General features: G+C 37.2%; 1 long non-coding RNA gene across 1 annotated transcript in view; it reads left to right on the top strand.

Annotated features, from left to right (window-relative positions):
• The first annotated feature begins 2,488 nt into the window (after positions 1 to 2,488).
• Positions 2,489 to 22,484, top strand: part of LOC128647852 (uncharacterized) — an 83,185-nt gene continuing 63,189 nt past the window's right edge. The window contains exon 1 of the long non-coding RNA XR_008400436.1: positions 2,489 to 2,573. This is a non-coding gene — a long non-coding RNA (uncharacterized LOC128647852). The remainder of the gene's footprint in view (positions 2,574 to 22,484) is intronic.

The raw sequence follows: 22,484 nt of genomic DNA, 5'->3' as shown, positions 1-22,484 counted from the left end.
AATCAGATTCAAGTTCAATCGGATTGGCTGATCCAATCAGCCAGATTGAGTTCGCATTCTATTGGCTGATCGGAACAGCCAATAGAATGCGAGCTCAATCTGATTGGCTGATTGGATCACCCAATTGGATTGAACTTGAATCTGATTGGCTGATTTAATCAGCCAATCAGATTTTTCCTACCTTAATTCCGATTGGCTGATAGAATCCTATCAGCCAATTGGAATTCGAGGAACGCCATCTTGGATGACGTCCCTTAAAGGAACCTTCATTCGGACTTAGGACGTCGTTAGAAGAGGATGGATCCGCGTCGGCTGCTTCAAGATAGTCCCGCTCCGCGCCGGATGGAAGAAGATAGAAGATGCCGCTTGGATGAAGATGTTTGCCGGTCCGGATGTCCTCTTCTTGCCGGATAGGAGGAAGACTTTGGACCCTCTTCTGGACCTCTTCTTGCCGGATAGGAGGAAGACTTCGGAGCCTCTTCTGGACGGATCGGTGATACCCGGCGTGGTGAAGACAAGGTAAGAAGATCTTCAGGGGCTTAGTGTTAGGTTTTTTAAGGGGTGTTTGGGTTAGATTAGGGGTATGTGGGTGGTGGGTTGTAATGTTGGGGGGGGTATTGTATGTTTATTTAAATGCAAAAGAGCTGTTTTCTTTGTGGCATGCCCCGCAAAAGGCCCTTTTAAGGGCTGGTAAGGTAAAAGAACTTTACAATTTTTATTTTAGAATAGGGTAGGGCATTTTTTTTATTTTGGGGGGCTTTGTTATTTTTTTAGGGGGCTTAGAGTAGGTGTAATTAGTTTAAAATTCTTGTAATCTTTTTTTTTATTTTTTGTAATTTAGTGTTTGTTTTTTTGTAATTTAGTTTAGTTGATTTAATTGTAGATAATTGTAGGTAGTTTATTTAATTTATTTATTGATTTTACAGGTAATTCTGTAATTATTTTAACTAGGTAACTATTAAATAGTTATTAACTATTTAATAGCTATTGTACCTAGTTAAAATAAATACAAAGTTGCCTGTAAAATAAATATAAATCCTAAAATAGCTACAATATAATTATTATTTATATTGTAGCTATTTTAGGGTTTATTTTACAGGTAAGTATTTAGCTTTAAATAGGAATAATTTATTTAATAAGAATTATTTTATTTTGTTAGAATAAAATGATATTTAATTTAGGGGGGTGTTACGGTTAGACTTAGCTTTAGGGGTTAATACATTTATTATAGTAGCGGTGAGGTCCGGTCAGCAGATTAGGGGTTAATAATTGTAGGTAGGTGTCGGCGACATTGGGGGCAGCAGATTAGGGGTTAATAAATATAATATAGGGGTCGGCAGTGTTAGGGGCAGCAGATTAGGGGTACATAGGGATAACGTAGGTTGCGGCGGTGTACGGAGCGGCAGATTAGGGGTTAAAAATAATATGCAGGGGTCAGCGATAGCGGGGGCGGCAGATTAGGGGTTAATAAGTGTAAGGTTAGGGGTGTTTAGACTCGGGGTACATGTTAGGGTGTTAGGTGCAGACATAGGAAGTGTTTCCCCATAGGAAACAATGGGGTTGCGTTAGGAGCTGAACGCTGCTTTTTTGCAGGTGTTAGGTTTTTTTTCAGCTCAAACTGCCCCATTGTTTCCTATGGGGGAATCGTGCACGAGCACGTTTTGGAAGCTGGCCGCGTCTGTAAGCACCGCTGGTATTTAGAGTTGCAGTGGCGGTAAATATGCCTGTACGCTCCCTTTTTGGAGCCTAACAAAGCCCTTCAGACAACTCTAAATACCAGCGTTGTTTAAAAGGTGTGGGGGGGGGAAAGCACGCGTAGCTAACGCACCCCTTTGGCCGCAGAACTCTAAATCTAGCCGAATGAGAACACAAGTAATACACATAACTGTGTGTTCACCCAATCATACCTCAAACTTGTTGACTACCCTGAAATATTATATATGCAACTCAGGGAGGTTTCCTAATATAAAGGGGTTTTCTAATAGAACTGAGCTGTATACAGTCTTAGCCAAGCAAACTGTATTAAACTGGGAAAGAGACCATATAGTGAATTTAACACTTTTCTATAACTTTGTCTGTTTTAATTTATTTTTCGACACAGACACGTTCAGATAAGTAAGCTCCCAATGCTACACTTTATAACTGGAGAACATTATTTTTAATGTAAAACACTGATGAAAGAAATAAAAAAAATAATCAAGTGTTTTAAGGGCTTCATATATTTGGTTCAGACCAAGTAAAGTAATTTGCATTATTATATATGAAGTCTAAAATATTGTGAATTTGCAAATAATAATGTTTTAATTTGAATATGGACTGATTTTGTTCTTATTATTATTCCTCCATAGTTCGGTTCTTGTGGAATTTTGCATAAAAAAACTTGGCCATATTATTGTACTAAAAAGCTCTATTGCCATCTACTGTAGGAAGTGTATCATTACAACTTGTTGACAACAGGTGTTTAGAACAATTCATGCCAAGCTCTATACATGCCTTGCCAGAGAAGGTAATCTTTCTCTAAAGAAGTTTGACGGAATAGGGTTAAATGAATGTATAAATTCATAGCTATCCTGGTAAGTAAGGAACACCTTCACCTTCAGACGTCCCTGTAATTTTGCTAGCAATTGTTATACAAACCAGGCTCCGGCTATGAAGGAGTTAGTAGTATTGGAACACTGTGCATCCAAACACTCCCAAGTTGGTTAAACAAAAACTTTTTAAAGGTCATGTCTGGTAAACTCACACAGCTAAGCTTTATTTCCAAATCCCCCACCTCTGGATCCCAGGCCATTAATTAGCAGTTAATGAGCATTCTCTTGCTAGCTATTTGGCAATGAAAACAAAAGCCTTTGGAAGGTTGGTTTGGGATGCAGATCACTGCCTAGTTCTGAAATTAAAGAAACTGTAAACAGTTTAAATCTGTTAGGGTATGCATAACACAAGAGGCAAAAAGCAAATTAATTATATCCATATTACACCGTGACAGTCATTTTTGTGTGATAAGAGAAATACAGGGGAACCTTTTTTTTGTTACTTTTTAACATAATTAGGAAAAACATGCTGGCAATTAAGCAGTTAAAAAAATGATATGGATATGAATTGTATTAGAAGCTAATCTGATTATTTGAAATCCTTTAATCATGAGTGGTTATCAAATATTCTGTATAATGTAATAATTATAAAAAGCTTATACAATGATCAAGATAAACTCACTTATTCTTCCACTTGCAATGGGACTCAGTATGGCTGAATTTATAGCATTTCACGGATTTTCTTCTCTTGCACAATGTGGGTGAGTTTCAATAAATAAAGAACAGTATATAACAGGTTACATTAGTAAATTAATGACCACCAGATCAAACTAAAGAAAATGAAATAAAACAATAAAGTACCTTAAAGGGATATGAGACCCGCATTTTGGGCCAGATTACAAGTGGAGCGCTATTTAACGCTCCTGCTCGAGAGTTAACTGCTCTAGAAGTATGCTTTTTGCGTGTGTCGGGTTGCACTAGTATTACAAGTTATAAGTAAACTACTTTTGCTCGTGTGCTAACCAGAAGCACATAAAAAGCCAAACTTAGAATATTGTGCATGCAATAGCCTATTCCCCCATAGACGTCAATGGAGCAAAAAAAGTGGTAAAAACACCCTACTCACGCAAACACGATCGCTCTAATCTGACATGAAAATATTAATATTTCACATTTCACATAGAAGAATATTATTATTATTATTTATTTATTAAGCGCCAACAGATTCCGCAGCGCTGTCCATGGGTAACAAAGATAAAAGTACAGTACAATATGAGACACCAGACAAAAGTTAGCAAACAAATACAGGGGAATTGGGGGCCCTGTTCCCATGGGAACTTACAATATAGATGGTAGGAGGGTGAGAAACAGGAGGTGGGGACTGCAAAGGTGGGAATGATGTTAGTGTGGAGTTAGAGGAGGGCAACTATTAGTCAAGTGGAATTCATTAGTTACTGATTTAGTGATAGGCTTCCCTGAACAAGAAGGTCTTTAGGGAGAGTTTAAAGTAGGAGAGGTTGGGGGAAAGTCTGACAGCTCGAGGAAGTGCATTCCAGAGGGTTGGTGCTGCACAAGAGAAGTCCTGTAGTCTAGCATGGAGGAGGTGATGGTAGAAGATGCAAGGAGTAGATCGTTGTTGGGTCTTAGGGGATGGGCTGGAGTATATTTGTTGATGAGTGAGGACAGGTAGGGGGGGGCTGCATTTGTAAAGGCTTTGTAGGTCAGAGTGAGAATTTTGAATTTAATTCTGCTGTGAATGGGGAGCCAGTGAAGGGACTCACAGAGGGGTACAGCAGATACAGAGCGTCGGGAGTGGTGGATTAATCTAGCAGAGGCATTTAGGATGGATTGAAGAGGGAGAGGCGGGAGAGAGCAAGGCGATCGAAAACTAGTTTTTCAAGGACTTTTGAAGCTATCAGAAGCAGTGACATGGGGCGGTAGTTTGCAGGAGAATTGGGGTTGAGGGAGCATACAGTTTTATTAAAAAATAGTGTCTAATTTACTTCTATTATCAAACTTCTTTGTTCCCATAGTATTCTTTGTTGAAGAGATACCTAGGTAAGTGTCTGGAGCACTACAGGGCTGAAAATAGTGCCATCTAATGCTCACGGCATATGCATGCTCCTGAGCTTACGTCCCTGCTTTTCAGCAAAAGATACCAAAAGAACAAGGTCAATTTGCTAAAACAGGTAAATTAGAAAACTAGTTAAAATGAAAGAAATATTATTTTTTTGTTAAATGTCCCTTTTAACTGACTCCATCTAGTCATGAGTGGCGCCATGTTGTTATCTAGCTATCACTGCATTCCATTTCTGACGTGTTTGCATGAAAAATATTTTGTGTTTAGTGTCCCTTTAATGGGACATTACAGGGGCATTATACACTAGATTTTTCTTTGCATAATTGTTTTGTAGATGATCTATTTATATTGCCTATACAGTACACCTTTTTTTAAAAAAAATTATAGTTTTGCTTATTTTTAAATAAAATTTAAATTGATTGATTTTCAGACTCCTAACCAGGAGAATACTGATGTATACCTACCCCAGCTTGCTCCTGTTTGTGTAAACAGTCTTTTCATATGCAGAGGAAGGGGGAGTGGGGGAGTGCCTGCTGTTTTTGCTATACAACCACTTGCAGTGGGTGTTCCAGCTAACCTTTTCCACAGTGCTAAACTGGGTTTTTATATCAGTATCTGTGCATATCTTTCTTTATAGTAGTATCTATTGCATGCAGTTATATGAAAATTGGTGTATACTGTCCCTTTAAACTCAACATTAATTCCCCATAAAAGGTTAAATTACTCTCTTATCATTTGCTTGCTTTTCTTGTAATTCACATCTGAAGCTTGTAGCTTTTCCTCTGCAGTCCAGGGAGGCTCAATGCATTCTGTGGAATTCAGAACTCCGTCCCTCCTAGCTCGTTTTTTTATGTCCCTAATTGGCTCCAGTAAAAGAGATAAGATAAACAACACTCAGAAGCTTTTTAATGTGTTTGTCCCTGGACTGAAACAAATGCAAGTTTTGCAAACAAAATGACAGATTTTATATAAAAATTACAATTAATGACTTCTAAGGAAAGTCAATCACACGCACAGAGCCTCTTAGTTCAGGCTTTGCATTTGCCTTGAGCAACAGTGATGCCAACTAGCCCATGACTGTTTGTTTGACAGCTTATTTAGGGTCCAAAGTCTTGCCTTTTTGTCCGTATTTAAACTTCATCTTATGTTTGTTATTGCGTATGATTGCTAAATAATGAATGCAGAAAATCAGGTAATCAGTTAGTTGTGTGTTAAAGAAAAAGTAAAGCAAAATATCTTTGTTCTGAGCCTTAAGAATAGTGAGCATAGTAAGCACTATGTAATATGGTTTGAAGCTTAGACATTTGGGATGGACAATGGTTTTGCAACATTCAAAAAAATTAAACAAATTTTAACACATTTGTTTCAAATTTCAAATGCTTGTACAACATTATAACATTTGTTTAATGTAATAGTATTTCTAATGATATCTTTAAATATAATGTTCCATTAAAAAATTTCTATTTCGAATATTGCATAATTCAAATCAAATTATGTGATATTCGAATTACAAAAAAATCAAATAGATAGATCTGTAATGGAATTTCTAATGCTCTCTTTAAATGTAATATTCAAATTATGCTATATTTGAAATAAATTCAAATTGAAAAGAAATGAAGTTACCCGGAGACTCACTGTATATGTACAAAATGTGTAAGACTTCACGCCTGATAAAACACTTTTTTTTATAATGGAGTGCTTTAAAGAAGATGAAATAAAGTTTATTGATTTTACATGTACGGTGAGCCTTACTATTTTGCTACTAATTTCTTTTCACTTTGGATTTACTATGCATCAGTTTCCCCCGGAGTGAGCTCCAGTGATATAATAAATAGAGCAGTGGAACTGCAGAGCGGATTTAGTGATGGAGGATCCGGCTGAAGAATGGGGTCACGCTGGAAAACAGAGCAACAGCAAGAAATCAGCAGCCTGTTGTGGGTCACTCTGTGGGATAATTGAATTTGCAATTATCCGATCGGCCAAATGTTATATGGCTGGTAGAGAGGCTGACAGCACAGACGATCATGGCAAGCGATACTGGGGAGTTTGCTTTTGAGCTAGATTGTATTATCTAAGTGATGGGACAGTGATTATTTGATATTTATTTAAGTGCCCTCCAGTCGGTTTTACTGTTGAGCTAGACTGTATAGCATTAAGTGTAATACTTTGTTGTTGCAATATTTAAAATAGAAAAATTTGAATAACTATATTTGTATCTATTATATATCAATCAGCCAATAGGATTAGAGCTGCTAAAATCCTATTGGCTGTTCCAATCAGCCAATAGGATTTGAGCAGCTCTCATTCTATTGGCTGTTCCAATCAGCCAATAGGATGAGAGCTCAATCCTATTGGCTGATTGGAACAGCCAATTGGATGAGAGCTGCTCAAACCCTACTGGCTGATTGGAACAGCCAATAGGATTTTAGCAGCTCTAATCTTATTGGCTGATTGAAATCTTTCAGCCAATAGGAATGCAAGGGACGCCATCTTGGATGACGTCACTTGCATTGAAGTTCCAGTTTACGGCGGCAACCGTATAAAGAGGATGCTCCACGCCAGATGTCTTCAGGATGGACCTGCTCCACGCCGGATGGATGAAGATAGAAGATGCCGTCTGGATGAAGACTTCTTGCCGCCTGGATGAGGACTTCGCCGGCTGGATGAAGATCGAAGAGGCCGCCTGAATGAAGACTTCTTGCCGGCTAGATGGATCCTTCAAGCAAGACTTCAATAACTGTAAGTGGATCGTCAGGGGTTAGTGTTAGGTTTATTTAAGGGTTTTTTGGGTGGGTTTTATTTTTAGATTAGGGTCTGGGCATGTAAAAGAGCTAAATGACCTTTTAAGGGCAATGCCCATACAAATGTCCTTTTCAGGGCAATGGGGAGCTTAGGTTATTTTAGATAGGTTTTTTATTTGGGGGGTTGGTTGGTTGGGTGGTGGGTTTTACTGTTGGGGAGTGTTTGTATTTTTATTTTACAGGTAAAAGAGCTGATTTCTTTGGAGAAATGCCCCACAAAAGGCCCATTTAAGGGCCATTGGTAGTTTATTGTAGGCTAGGGGTCTTTTTATTTTGGGGGACTTTTTTTTATTTTGATAGGGCTATTAGATTAGGTGTAATTCTTTTTTTATTTTTGATAATGTGGTTTTTTATTTTTCGTAATTTAGTGGGGGGGGGGTTGTAACTAAGTGTTTTTTTTCTGTAATTTAGTAATTTGTAATAAGATTTAATAGTACATTTAAATAATTTGAGTACGGTTAGGGTTTTTTAATATGTAATTTAGTTAATTTAATTGGTAGTTTAATTTAATTGTAGTATAATAGTTAGTGTAGGTTAATTAATATTTTAAAATAGTTTATTTTAATTCTACAGGTAAGTTTACATTTATTTGAAGATAGGGATGTTGTAATTTTAATTTAAAGTAAGCGGGTTGTTAGGTTTAGGGATTTAATAGCTTAATTTAGTTTATGGAGATGTGGGGGGCTGACAGTTTAGGGGTTAATAGGTTTAGTTAGTGGTGGTGATGTGGGAAGCCAGAGGTTTAGGAGTTAATATGTTTATTTACTGGCGGCGGTGTCGGGGAGTGGCGGAGGGGTTAATAACTTTATGTTGCGGCGGGGTCGTGGAGTGGCGGAATATGGGTTAATACATTTTATTTAGGTTGCGGTGATGTCGGGGTGGCAGATTAGGGTTTATGTTAGGGTGTTAGGTGTAAACGTCACTTGTTTTCTACCATATAAATCAATGGGATATCTGGCAGCATCAAACATAAGCTTTCGGTGCATTCAGACTCCCATTGATTTCTATGGCATCCGTGGCCTCCAGGGTGGCCAATTGAAAACCAGGTACACTGGGCCGGAATAGCCGCGAGCGTACCTGTTAAATATTTGGTAAATGGGAAAAAGCGTCAGATAGAGCCAAATGTGTATTAGAAAAATCTGTAATGATGTAAGCATCGATCTGCGTCGGATTGAGACCCGGCGGATCATATGTTACGTCACAAATTTCAACATTTGCCGGTCTGTAGGCTTTGATAACTAGGTCGGATCAAGCTTGCAACAATTACGCAGCGTATTTGCTGTTGAGGCTTTTAAAAATATCCCCACTGTTATTAAATGTTATTGCTTTCTGTTGTGCATTTAAAAACATGAAAGATGTATAACAAAGATCTTAACTGAAAACTCTACTACTTGAGCAAAATTTTTGTGTTTCATCAGCTTTGGACTTGAGCATTATAAATTTTAGTGCAGAACCTCAGAAAACTTTTAGCAGGGAAATAAGGCACCTGCACTATCTGACATGAATAGTGTAATGTATGGCTCACACCATATACTGTATATCAACCATTCACTTAATATGACTGCAAAAATAAATGTTAGCGCTCCATTTCTAATCTAGGCCTCTGAAAGGGTAGGTCTATTATATGATACCTTACTACTACAATGCTCTTCAAATGTTTTATTCGTTGTATTACAGATCAGTGATCCCTGGTTGTCTAGCGTTTGTGTGAGAGGTTCATGACTCCTGACATGTCCCTGGCCTTTCCTTATGAAAAATATAGAAGGCACATAGAAGTTAAAATTGTCTACCCCAGCTTATTAAAGCTTTTAAAGGGACATAACACCCAAACATTTGCTTTGTTTTTTGGTATCCTTTCTTGAATAACTAGGTAGGCTCAAGAGCTGGAAGCTGCATGCTGATTGGTGGCTGTGCATATATGCCTCTTGAAAGGATACCAAGAGAATGAAGTAAAATAAAGTAAATTGGAAAGTTGTATGCTCCATCTGAATCATGAAAGAAAGATGTTGTGTTTTTCCTTTAATGATTATATGATCACTGAGATTATTATGGGACAGTAGGGACCTCTGGTTGGATATGCACACTTTATTGTTTTCAACTAAAGGCTTTTATCACCTGGGCCTGTTCTTTTGTCTCTGCTTTTTTTGGAGCCTTTACTCCTACAATGGCTCGGTTTTTATTAGTGCTCCTGTAATTTGCACTGTTTGCTTTTTTCTCTATTTACAGCACGCACCGGTTTCTTGCATCGCAGGTTAAGAAGCCGATGCATGCTACTGTGGTGCACTCCTGTATCAGTTTTCCTGACGCATAAAGTCTTTTTTATAGCGCGCACTGGCTTATTACTTAAGACAAGTAGAGATACAGACTGTGCTGCGCTCCTGTGTCAGGAACAGTTCATTTTTTTCCCCGCTGGAGTAAGCCCCCCCCTATTTTCTTCAGAGCACAGAAGCTGTCATTTTGCAGTTTTCTCCGTAGTCGCTCAGGAAGGGGGATATTTTCCATATTTTTTTAAGAGTTTGGGTTTGAATCATTTGAAAGGTTTAGGGTTTAGGGTATCAAAATGAGGCTCCCGTAGGAGCCTATGGAAGTGCGCTCTCATGAGTGCAATGCTTCCCAGTTGCTGACAACTTGTAATACCAGCACACATTAGCGTGCACTATCATTACAAAGTGGAGCTCAAATATCGCTTTTATGGAAGCGATATTTAGCGCTCCACTTGTAATCTGGCCCTTAGTGGTTACATTATTCCAAAAGAGGCCCCTAATTTATTTGCTACTATTTTTTTCCTTCTTTATTCCTGGACTTTAAAGTTTAAGTCCATGCATGTCTAAATTTCTATTGATATATATTCTCTGCCTTTTATTGTGAATATTTAGCTGCTAATTTATTGTATTAAGAATGGAGCATACTGGAACTGTCCCTGTTAATTTAGATCCTTTAGAGAATAGATCCTCTAATTACATGTAGAAGTTTATTTTATGTAAATGAATTCCTATACTCCATGATCTCAGCTATGTAGCTCATGTATGGATCACCTTATGCATTAAACCAATCTAATGCTGCCTTGCCTCTAAAGGAGTCTGTCCTCCCTCTCTTTGTTCTGTACAGGGGAGTTCGTTAGATTTTGTTCCTAGTTTAAAAGAATTTGTGTGGTTTACTGTATCACGCCTCCTCCAAGGAAGCGCAAAAGAGTCTCTGACAAACAACTTACAGCTGATTTGCCCAGTCATTCTGAATCTCTTAAGATCAGAACTGCTAAGCAGTTATTTGCAGACTCAGGGGCTGATTTATCAAACTCTGTATGGCGCTTGATGCCCCTTTGTTTCTAAAGACCGCTGCTCCATAACTTATCTGCCTGCTCTGAGGCCGCGGACAGAAATCAACCCAATCGAATACAATTGGATTGATTGACACACCCTGAATATGGATAAAATTGTTACCAGAATTGTTCTGTTCCTGTATATATGAAGTAGAAAAGAAGAAGACACCTTTTATAACACATCTGTTATTAGGTGGTGTCAAATTGGGACAGAAGAAAAAGAAATATATGCCCATTAGCTAGGAATCAAAATGATCAGATTTGCATAAGGTAAGCTTGCATACGATTAATATTAAAGGCAATAACGAGGAGGGTAATTATAAGGCACACGTTTTCAAATACCTATATCCTTTGCTAAAATTGTATTATAGTTGGATATTATAGACCCTTTTCTAAACTGTCTTCCCCTTTCTAATAAAATAATAACATAGCCATCAGTATTACAACAGGTCTTAATATAAAGAGGTGTAACTGTAGGAACTAGAAATATTAATAAAAGTATATTAACTGTGTTTTTTTTAGCCTCTGGGTATTAAGTAAGTAACCAGAGTGCTATATGGTGGTGGGGGGTAAAAAGTGTGGAGCCACCCGGGCAAAGATCTCAAAACTACTTTATAAGCGTATCAGAATTTCAGTAATAAATGACTCAAGTACTATCTATATAAATGGAACATAGCGGCTACCGACTCAATCTTAAGCATTGTCTATGTGGACTTATATCTAAGTGTTAAATATATTTTAAAGGGCAAGTATTTCCACATACAAAGATAGCTGTGATATACAGTAGTTAAAGCTTAAGGTAAGTAATGAACATGTGAGGGTGTCAGCTTGATACAACTCACAACACAACATGGCATTTATACCAGTGGTAAAAAGATGTATAATATATGGCACCTAGCCATAATGTCAGACTACCAAAAACATAGTAATACTGCCTTCTAATAGTTGCAGAACCACATGAAATTTAGCCAATAGAAAAAAGTCTGAAGCAGTTCTTTATTTATTAAGCAGTATGTCCATCATGAGGATTACAAACTATGACTTCTCATGCACGGTCTTAAAAACTGCCATAATCTAGTCCCAAGTCTAGTCTTGTAGAAACTCCATCGGTTGGGGTAGTGCATTTAACCCAGGCTGCAGGGACTCGTTCACCTTCCACCAAGTCTCACACAAACTTCCATGGGCCTCTTTTCCTCCCAGGGTCTGTAGTGGGATCGAGACACCATGCGGTGCTCTTATGATAGCCGGGTAGAGGTTTTATTGATCCTCTGCATCGGTCCCAGGTATCATGTGGGCCCTTACCTGATCGGCTTTGGCAGTTACAGCGGCACCGTTCGGGACATTCGTAGACGCTACTCTTGGGGTTTCGTGTGGTATATCGTTGTCTCTCTCCTCTGAGTTAGCAGCTCCCACCTTGTAAGGGATTAGATGGCCGTTTTGTAACATCGAATCCATAGGTGCCGAACCCTCCTCTAGGCCATCCGATGTAGCGAAAGATAATGTTGTCCTTAGCCACAGCACAACCGCGGTGTCTCATTTATATCTGACACTCCTATTATGGGCATTAGAATGTCTTCTCGGTGATTGTAGACAGCACTATATGCCTGAGGAAACGGCGCAGAGGCCGCCAAGAAACGCATTGCATTGTTGTGCTACTATATTGTAGTATTGTTTTTATATTTAATATATATATTTTTACTATATATTTTGTAAGCAGCATTTCTTTGGAGTCCTACCAGCCGAGTCATATATTTTTTAACATTGGCCGTTTGTCTTAGTGAGCTGGGCCACTACTAATAGCCCAGTCTGTGTGTTTGGCACTTGTGAGTGCTGACCTAAGTGTGACCTTGGGTATATTTGGGGTTTTCCTTTGAGCGATATTTGTTTGGTTGATCTGCACCAGGAGGCGCCCTTTTCATGTGATTTCTTCTAGATTCTCTGTGCCTACGTTAATAATCGAAAGGAGCAGCCTGCAGCATAGTGTAGTGTGCTGGGTCACTGTGAGTTCTCAGCTCGTTCATCTAGGCCAGGGGTGTCCAAACTTTGCTCTCCAGAGGTTTTGGAACTACATTTCCGATGATGCTCAGCCAGCATTTTATCTAGCTGAGCATAATGGGAAATGTAGTTCCAAAACCTCTGGAGAGCAAAGTTTGGACACCCCTGATCTAGGCATATCTCTGCCTTTGGGATATGTGAGTATTCTTTTTCCACTTTTGATCAATACAATTTATCCTATTGGCTACACTAGGGGGCGCCCTTCTTGTCTCTCTTTTTGTGTTCGACCTTCATTCTCAAGGTCCTTTCTACTATCAAGGTCTTGAACCTCTCAAATTCAAGGCTTTGAGATAGAATGCCTAATTCTAAAGCGGTTAAGAGAGGTTTTTCATATGAGGTTGTAGAAATCTTAAAGGGACAGACTACTCAAGAATTTTTATTATTTAAAAAGATAGATAATCCCTTTATGACCCATTCCCCAGTTTTGCATAACCAACACATTTATATTAGTATTGTTAACCTCTTTGATTACCTTGTATCTATGCATCTGCAGACTGCACCCTTATTTCAGTTCTTTCGACAAACTTGCATTTTAGCAAATCTGTAACTACACAGGGGTGAGCACAATGCTATATATAGGGCACACATGAACTAGTGCTGTCTAACTGTCAAATGCACTGAGATAAGGGGCGGCCTTCAAGGGCTTGGAAATTAGCATATGAGCCTACCTAGGTTTAGCCAAGAGAACAAAGCAAATTTGATGATAAAAGTAAATTGGAAAGTTGTTTAAAATCGAATGCCCTATCTGAATCATGAAAGTTTAATTTTTTTTTATTTATTTTTTTCAATTTTCAAAAGAGCTTTATTAATATCAACTGAACATACACGTCATAAATTGAATATATATTACTTGCTTTGAGAGAGATACATTATAGTTTCATAACACATTGATTCAATATGCTATGTTAATAAAAACCTATAACATACATTATAAATAACATCATTGGCACAATATGCTTCTCTCTACACCTCAGTGTATGTCTAATAATGCCCAATATTTAATTGTATAGACCTCTCATGAGTCATTATTTAATTCGTTGCTAACTTATTTTGGGCATAGATAGGGAGAAGAGTAGTGGGAGGGGGACGGGGGAGGAGAGAGGGGGGGGAAACAAAATTAAAAGAAAAAGAAAAAACCCGGAATCGGAGGGGGACGGGGGAGGAGAGAGGGGGGGAAACAAAATTAAAAGAAAAAACCCGGAATCGAACTTGCTTTATAAGACTTAACACCCTTTAACTGATATAGATTGAGCTGAGGAACCTTGTAGGGGGCATCAATATGTTACTGGGTATTTTTGGGGGTCTATCTTATTTTCAGTTGCTATTAGGTTAAGGTGTTATCGTGTATCATTAAATTGTTTATACTGAGCTGTAACCCATAATGCCTATAAATGTATAGTAGTGCCAAAATTGAAACAGAGGTGTAAACTGTTCCACCCATCAATGGCCTCGGGCGCTGGCCACGTGGGGAGATTATATAAGTTGACACTCCATTATATTTAGCCTATGTGCTGCAATACAACATTCAATTAATATACATTCACAAATACATTTTTACAGTGCGATCTTAACTCTCCTTTTGCCATCATCAACCCCCTTCTACACATAATTTCAATCCTTGGTCTGTGAAGAGTTAAACAGCATTAATGTCCTCGGCACCTCCATTTTTATGGTGGAGCATTACTATTAGGCTGCTTACCAACATAAGTGTACTATAAACAGTTCAGGACCTCGCAACGTAATAACCATACATTCAGTCCTTGGTCTTACCGCTATCTGGACCACAGAACTGCAACCATGGGAGCCTCTGATAGATTTGCCAGGTCTATGTTGCCACACTAATTATGTCCTTGCGTGCGATTAGATGAGGATTTGTCAGCCCAACCGTTCTTGTAATAAAGTATACCTATCTCGCTGCTTGTATCGTGTTGGTAATGTGAATTAAAATATACATTAAAACATAACTAACTTATATAACTTGTGAAACACACTATCTAAACTTGTATTTACCACCATCTACCTTTACTTGGTTATGGCTGAGATAAGCATTGATCAGTCCCCAGGTCTCTTCTGTCTGCGAGCCGTTGCCGTGGGTGGCCCCACGTGGAACCCTGCTAGTGCCTGAGTATTGCTTGTACACTGAGGGCCCAGATTCGGCCTCAGTTCCCTTTGCCGTAGATCCATGTGAGTCCCATGTGATATTGCCCTGCGAGTCTTATATAGGCCACTACTGCAGACCTCCCATGTTGTAAGTGTATATTCCTTTTTATCGCTTAACAGTCCTGTGAGTCTGGGCATCTGGGAAATCACACCCATCTTCACCATAAGTGCATCATGTGTCAGGATCTGATTTATGCACGGGAGCTGTGTCAAAGTTGTCCTCGGAGCCATGAGGTACTTTATGCTGGTTGTCGGGTGGCTGCCTCCGGTTTCAACATGCACAGGGACTTTGCTTATTATTTTCTTGTTTTGTAAGATCCCTTGTTCATATAGAAGTGCCTTTGTTTGCCTTGTCTCTCCACATCCTTGTGTGTCATTTTGCAGTATTATTGGGATGGTGTTTTCGGGCTCAGTTTTGGTGTACGTCACAGGATTGGCGCCATTTTGAGTGGAAACATCTGTAGGGCTTTCTCGGGGATGACATATTTGCTCCTTAATGCAGAGTTTGTTCATCAAGTAATCGTAAGGAGCTTTTTCCAAAAGTGACTCAAACAATCTCTCAAGCGTTGGCATAAAATAGTTTTGCTGCTCCATTTCTCCCATATACACCATGTCGCTATGTTAGGTACACTACTCCAAACACAGTTATCTCCTTCTTCTAACGATGGCTTCTCAGTATGTATTTGTTAGTTAAGAATGGGTGCTCTGACCTTAAAGGGCCACTAAACCCAAAATCTTTCTTTCATGATTCAGATAGAGAATACAAATTTAAACAACATTACAATATACTTCTATTATTTATTTTGCTTCATTTTTTAGATATCCTTAGTTGAAGAAAAAGCAATGCACATGGGTGAGCCAATCACACGAGGCTTCTATGTGCAGCAACCAATCAGCAGCTACTGAGCATATCTAGATATGCTTTTCAGCAAAGAATAACAAGAGAATAAAACAAATTAGATAATAGAAGTAAATTAGAAAGATGTTTAAAATTGCGTTCTCTTTCTAAATCATGAAAGAAAAATTTTGGGTTTCATGTCCCTTTAATTCCGATTGATGTGTTCAATTCGGGCTAAGTACCTTGGCACGCCGACGGGGGATGCGCTACCTGCTTAATGGCCGCTGCCGCAAATCTTCTTCTGTCCGATCTCGAGCTAGAACTTCATAAATACAGCTCGATTTTAATATATGTTGCACAGTAGAGCTATGCAGTGGTATAAGAAACAGTTCTTGAAATATGTCTGTATAATGCCTCCTGATTTCAGCGGAATATTCAGAGATCAGTTGGAGCTCTTGAAAATTGCGACCGCTCAGGATCGCTGTACGGACACGCCCCATGAAAGTTTAATTTTGACTAGACTGTCCTTTTAATTAAAGCTAGCTGTTATTAGAAAAATATATCACAAGGTTTGGAAAGTTTTTCTGTTCTGGTGTAAAAATAATGCCATTCTAGTAGAATTCCTGGGATTCTTCCATTTTTACAAGAGGGTTTGGATAAGGGTTTATAGGCAAACTCTTTATGAAGTCAAATATCGGTTCTGTGTTATTCAACAAAAATATTGCAAAACTTCCTAACATTCAGAGATTTCTCGTCCTATTCCTCAAAATTCTAAAGAAAGACTTCTTCATAATTTGTATGTAGTAAGAGCTTTAAAGTGCCATAAAACAGGTTGAGATCTGTGCATATCATAAAAGGGCTAATTAATTTAAAATAGTTTGCATAAAAAAATTGTTTAAAAATTGTTGGCAGTTCACAGCTACTAGGCATGCTCCAGCAGATAATACCTATTCACTTTAGCATTCTACCAAAAGAACAATAAACATAGATACAGCCATAAAAGGAATTGTGTGGGGGGAGTTAGAGCTTTACAATTCAGAAACTAAAAAGAAAGGGTTAATGGGGAGGCGCTGCAGTATAAATTTGCAGGTAAAGTAATTAAAGTACATATTATTTTGTCTCTATCCCAACTTGTTTTATATCCATTTAACATTTTACCTACATGCTACAAAGGATTTTAGGCAATCCTCTAATCTGTTCATTCATTTCTCAGGTCCATGTAAAGGCCGGAAATCTTTAGTTGTTACTTACAGGGACATTTCAGTCTAAATTTAAATGCATAGATGAATTACATCTTTGAATAGAAACATATTTACAATATACAAGTGTTGCTAAAAATGATTCTATTTTAGTATTAACATTTTTCTCTGCATTTGCATGTGATGCATAGCTAGATATTCTCACTGCACCAGCATTTTAAATACTACAGATGCTCAAAACGCCAGTGGGGCTTGTATCATGTCAGCAATTAACAAATTGAGTCATTACCAGATGGTACAACCACCTCAGGCTCTCTGAGCAAGTGCTGTGTTTAAAAAGCTGGTGCACGGTGCATACTTAAATACACTTTTGAAATTTTAGCTTGAATGTCCCTTTAAGCTTCTTGGCTAAAGCTACTGATTCACAAGGTTTACTTGGAGGTAGGTAAATCTTAGACATATGCATGGCGAAAAAATTTGGTTCGGTTCGATTCAAATTTTTTCGAATTTCGGTTCGGATCCATTCGAATTTGGAAAAATTCAAATAAATTCGGTTCGGATTAATTTTGGATTTATTCGGATTCAAATAAATTTGGCTGAATTTGGTTCGGAATTTCGGTAAGTATTAGGTGGGATGTGCTGTGTATTAGACTAGTATTATGTATTGTATATTAGGTGTAACCCATAGCACAGTGATATAACCTAATATACTGTACAATACTAGTGTAATCCATGGCCAGCCGAATCTACCGAATAAATCCGAACTTATTCAGATTTATTCGGTAGATTCGGCACTATTTTAATTCGGATATTTGAATCGATCCGAGTCCCGAATTTACCGAATTCGGCCGAATTTCCGAATCGATCCGAAACGAATCGCACATATCTAATCTCCCCTAAAATGCATTATAGCCTACTCTACTAGATCAGTCTTTACATCCTGTGCTATCAAAAATTTACTTCTGTTGAACACATTTGCAGCATGTTCATCCGTCCATTTTTTTATATTTTTATTGAAAGCCATAGTTGTACAAAATGCAAACAAAAGTTAAAACATTGAAGGCATTTAAATGTTTGTTGTTAAAGTTCTTAGGCTTTACATTATAATTAAATACAGGTGAAAATAAGACAAAGACAAACATGTACAAGTTATTACCAATGTTTTGCAATAATATGCATGGCTGTAATGTGTATAGGTATGAGTTGTAAGTTACCAAACTGTTCTCTACTAAGGAATTTGTCTGATACTTTAGATCTGAGTGATACACCTCGTTTATGTTGTGGCACATGAAACTCAGTTAAGATAATGGCCTCTAGTTATCAAGGCGTCTAATATGATGCATTCGCGGCGTCAATACGCTCGCTAAACTTCGCAATACATTGCCGTCGCGGACCTTAATACGCTCGCCATAGTTATAAAAAAAACGTCCAAAACATGCGCGTCAAGTACGGCGCGAAGAGGAGCGGACTGTTGTTAACTAACAGTCATCAACGTCGTAGCGATTCAGGCTTTTCCCAACTTTATTTATATCTGCAGTAAAGTTCAGGAACATAGCACATATGTTGTCAGCAGATGATTGTATATAGATATCGTAATTTTTTATTTAAATTGAATTTGAAAGATAGCAATTAGCGACATATTCTTCTCAAAATGGAGAGGGAATTATGTTTTTGTAAACATTTTATATATTGGACATATTTTACTATGATTACGTTATATTTGCAACTTCTATGTGTGTGGATATACAGAGTATATGTATTTGATATCTATCACTATTTGAAGGGGATAGTAAAATAATATTTCCTTTACACTAGTGGAAGCTAGCTGATAATTGAGCCTCTTATGTAGTTCTTTTGTCTGTATATTAATTATTGCAACAAGTTAAATGCAAAACTGTGCACAAAATATGTAATCTAATTTTTAAAGAGAGACAAAATTTGAACCTAATCCATTCAAAGCATTTTATTTTGTACATATTTATAATTTTTAAATATAATGAAATAATGATAGATGTATTTATGTATATGTATCCTTTTTTTTTAATAAAAAAATTTCATATATATTTTTTAGTAATTAATGGTACACCAATATCATAGAATTTCATTTAAAGCGACAATACAAACCTTGAACTTTTACTAAAGGAACACTAAGCACATTTATGTACTTTCAGAATTATGATTGAACATTCAATTTAAAATCATTTTCAAAATTACTACTATTAACCATTTTAATTATTTCTTTGTTTATCTTTATTTTAAAAAGAAGGAATCTAGGCTGATGAGCAAGATAAATTCAATTGAACCCCCATGGAAAAGCACTATTTCATTGGTGATGTTCAATCAGCAAGGTCAACTCATGTTCTGATTAAAAATGGTCACAATTCATAAATTGAAATGTTTGATTTAAAATACAGATAAAAATAGACTGTTGACAATTTGAGAATGTGACTATCTTACAAAGTTTTTTTTTAAATTGTAAGCTCTATCTGAATCATGAACAATAAAATTGATGTTCATTTTCACTTTAATCCTTAGATAACCTTTAATAATTGAAATAGCAATGCACATGTGAAAGCCAATCATATATTGAATCCTATTTAACAAATATCTGCCTGACCTGAGCCGTCAGTGTGGATCAGGTCTGACAGACCTTGCTGAATGCGGAGAGCAATATGCTATCTGTATTCAGCATTGCACCAGCAGCTCTTGTGTGTCACTTTAAAAAAATATTTAAATGAATACAGCAATACAATAATTAAGATTCAATAGATATTTATTTTAAAATATATATATATATATATAATTTTTTTTGAATTTTTTTTTTTTTAAAAAAAAACTTTAATTTTTTCTTGGTTTTAAAACTTTTTTTTAAAAAAAAAAACAAATTAACCATGGACTCCTGGATTTCACGGACAGCCCTTGCTACAATGTCCAGTCCTTGTGCCAGGTTTCGGAACATATCCGCCATGAATGGCACAGTTTGGGGGCCCTGATCTCGATCTATAAAAAGACCAAAGAATATATGTTAGATAAAATCTTAATAAAGTTACAATTTGTAAAACATTATATTCTTTTAACTTACATTCCACTCTTGCCACCACCTTCCTCTTCAGCTACCTCCAGCGACAATTGTGGTTCCATAGGAACCCCGGTACTGGGTCGTCTGTCAGAGATGAAGCACAATAATGAACAAATGTTAGTAGGATCAATGACAACTCCTATATTTTACACCAAATAGTTCTTTTTAAAATTATATAAAACTTTGTCTCTAAATTAGATTTTCAAATAAATAAAATGGACATGCAGACCACATTTGTACTTTCCGCTTTTCTAATGAGACTATAATTTTTTCAATCTTTATACATTTTTTTGGATTTTATAATTGGCTTCATTCTTCTATAATACTTTGATGAAAAGCATATCTAGATATTCTCTGTAGTTGCAGAATTTATAATGATCATAGATGCCTTGTATAAATGTCTCACCCATATATATTGTTATATCTTCAACAAAGGATATATATAGAATAAAGTAAATTGAATTTCTTTCATGTAATTAGCAAGAGTCCATGAGCTAGTGACGTATGGGATATACATTCCTACCAGGAGGGGCAAAGTTTCCCAAACCTCAAAATGCCTATAAATACACCCCTCACCACACCCACAATTCAGTTTTTACAAACTTTGCCTCCGATGGAGGTGGTGAAGTAAGTTTGTGCTAGATTCTACGTTGATATGCGCTCCGCAGCAAGTTGGAGCCCGGTTTTCCTCTCAGCGTGCAGTGAATGTCAGAGGGATGTGAGGAGAGTATTGCCTATTTGAATGCAGTGATCTCCTTCTAAGGGGTCTATTTCATAGGTTCTCTGTTATCGGTCGTAGAGATTCATCTCTTACCTCCCTTTTCAGATCGACGATATACTCTTATATATACCATTACCTCTGCTGATTCTCGTTTCAGTACTGGTTTGGCTATCTACTATATGTAGATAAGTGTCCTGGGGTAAGTAAGTCTTATTTTCTGTGACACTCCTAGCTATGGTTGGGCACTTTGTTTATAAAGTTCTAAATATATGTATTCAAACATTTATTTGCCTTGACTCAGAATGTTCAACTTTCCTTATTTTCAGACAGTCAGTTTCATATTTGGGATAATGCATTTTAATTTAACATTTTTCTTACCTTAAAATTTGACTTTTTCCCTGTGGGCTGTTAGGCTCGCGGGGGCTGAAAATGCTTCATTTTATTGCGTCATTCTTGGCGCGGACTTTTTTGGCGCAAAAATTCTATTTCCGTTTCCGGCGTCATACGTGTCGCCGGAAGTTGCGTCATTTTTTTGACGTTATTTTGCGCCAAAAATGTCGGCGTTCCGGATGTGGCGTCATTTTTGGCGCCAAAAAGCATTTAGGCGCCAAATAATGTGGACGTCTTATTTGGCGCGAAAAAAATATGGGCGTCACTTTTGTCTCCACATTATTTAAGTCTCATTTTTTATTGCTTCTGGTTGCTAGAAGCTTGTTCTTTGGCATTTTTTCCCATTCCTGAAACTGTCATTTAAGGAATTTGATCAATTTTGCTTTATATATATGTTGTTTTTTCTCTTACATATTGCAAGATGTCTCACGTTGCATCTGAGTCAGAAGATACTACAGGAAAATCGCTGTCAAGTGCTGAATCTACCAAAGCTAAGTGTATCTGCTGTAAACTTTTGGTAGCTATTTCTCCAGCTGTTGTTTGTATTGATTGTCATGACAAACTTGTTAAAGCAGATAATATTTCCTTTAGTAAAGTACCATTGCCTGTTGCAGTTCCTTCAACATCTAAGGTGCAGAATGTTCCTGATAATATAAGAGATTTTGTTTCTGAATCCATAAAGAAGGCTATGTCTGTTATTTCTCCTTCTAGTAAACGTAAAAAATCTTTTAAAACTTCTCTCCCTACAGATGAATTTTTAAATGAACATCATCATTCTGATTCTGATGATTCCTCTGGTTCAGAGGATTCTGTCTCAGAGGTTGATGCTGATAAATCTTCATATTTATTTAAAATGGAATTTATTCGTTCTTTACTTAAAGAAGTACTAATTGCTTTAGAAATAGAGGATTCTGGTCCTCTTGATACTAATTCTAAACGTTTAGATAAGGTATTTAAAACTCCTGTGGTTATTCCAGAAGTTTTTCCTGTTCCTAATGCTATTTCTGCAGTAATTTCCAAAGAATGGGATAATTTGGGTAATTCATTTACTCCTTCTAAACGTTTTAAGCAATTATATCCTGTGCCGTCTGACAGATTAGAATTTTGGGACAAGATCCCTAAAGTTGATGGGGCTATTTCTACCCTTGCTAAACGTACTACTATTCCTACGTCAGATGGTACTTCGTTTAAGGATCCTCTAGATAGGAAAATTGAGTCCTTTCTAAGAAAAGCTTATCTGTGTTCAGGTAATCTTCTTAGACCTGCTATATCTTTGGCTGATGTTGCTGCAGCTTCAACTTTTTGGTTGGA

Source organism: Bombina bombina, chromosome 2, assembly GCF_027579735.1.
Source record: "Bombina bombina isolate aBomBom1 chromosome 2, aBomBom1.pri, whole genome shotgun sequence".
Classification (NCBI taxonomy): Eukaryota; Metazoa; Chordata; class Amphibia; order Anura; family Bombinatoridae; genus Bombina; species Bombina bombina.
This window is presented reverse-complemented; position numbering and strand designations above follow the sequence as displayed.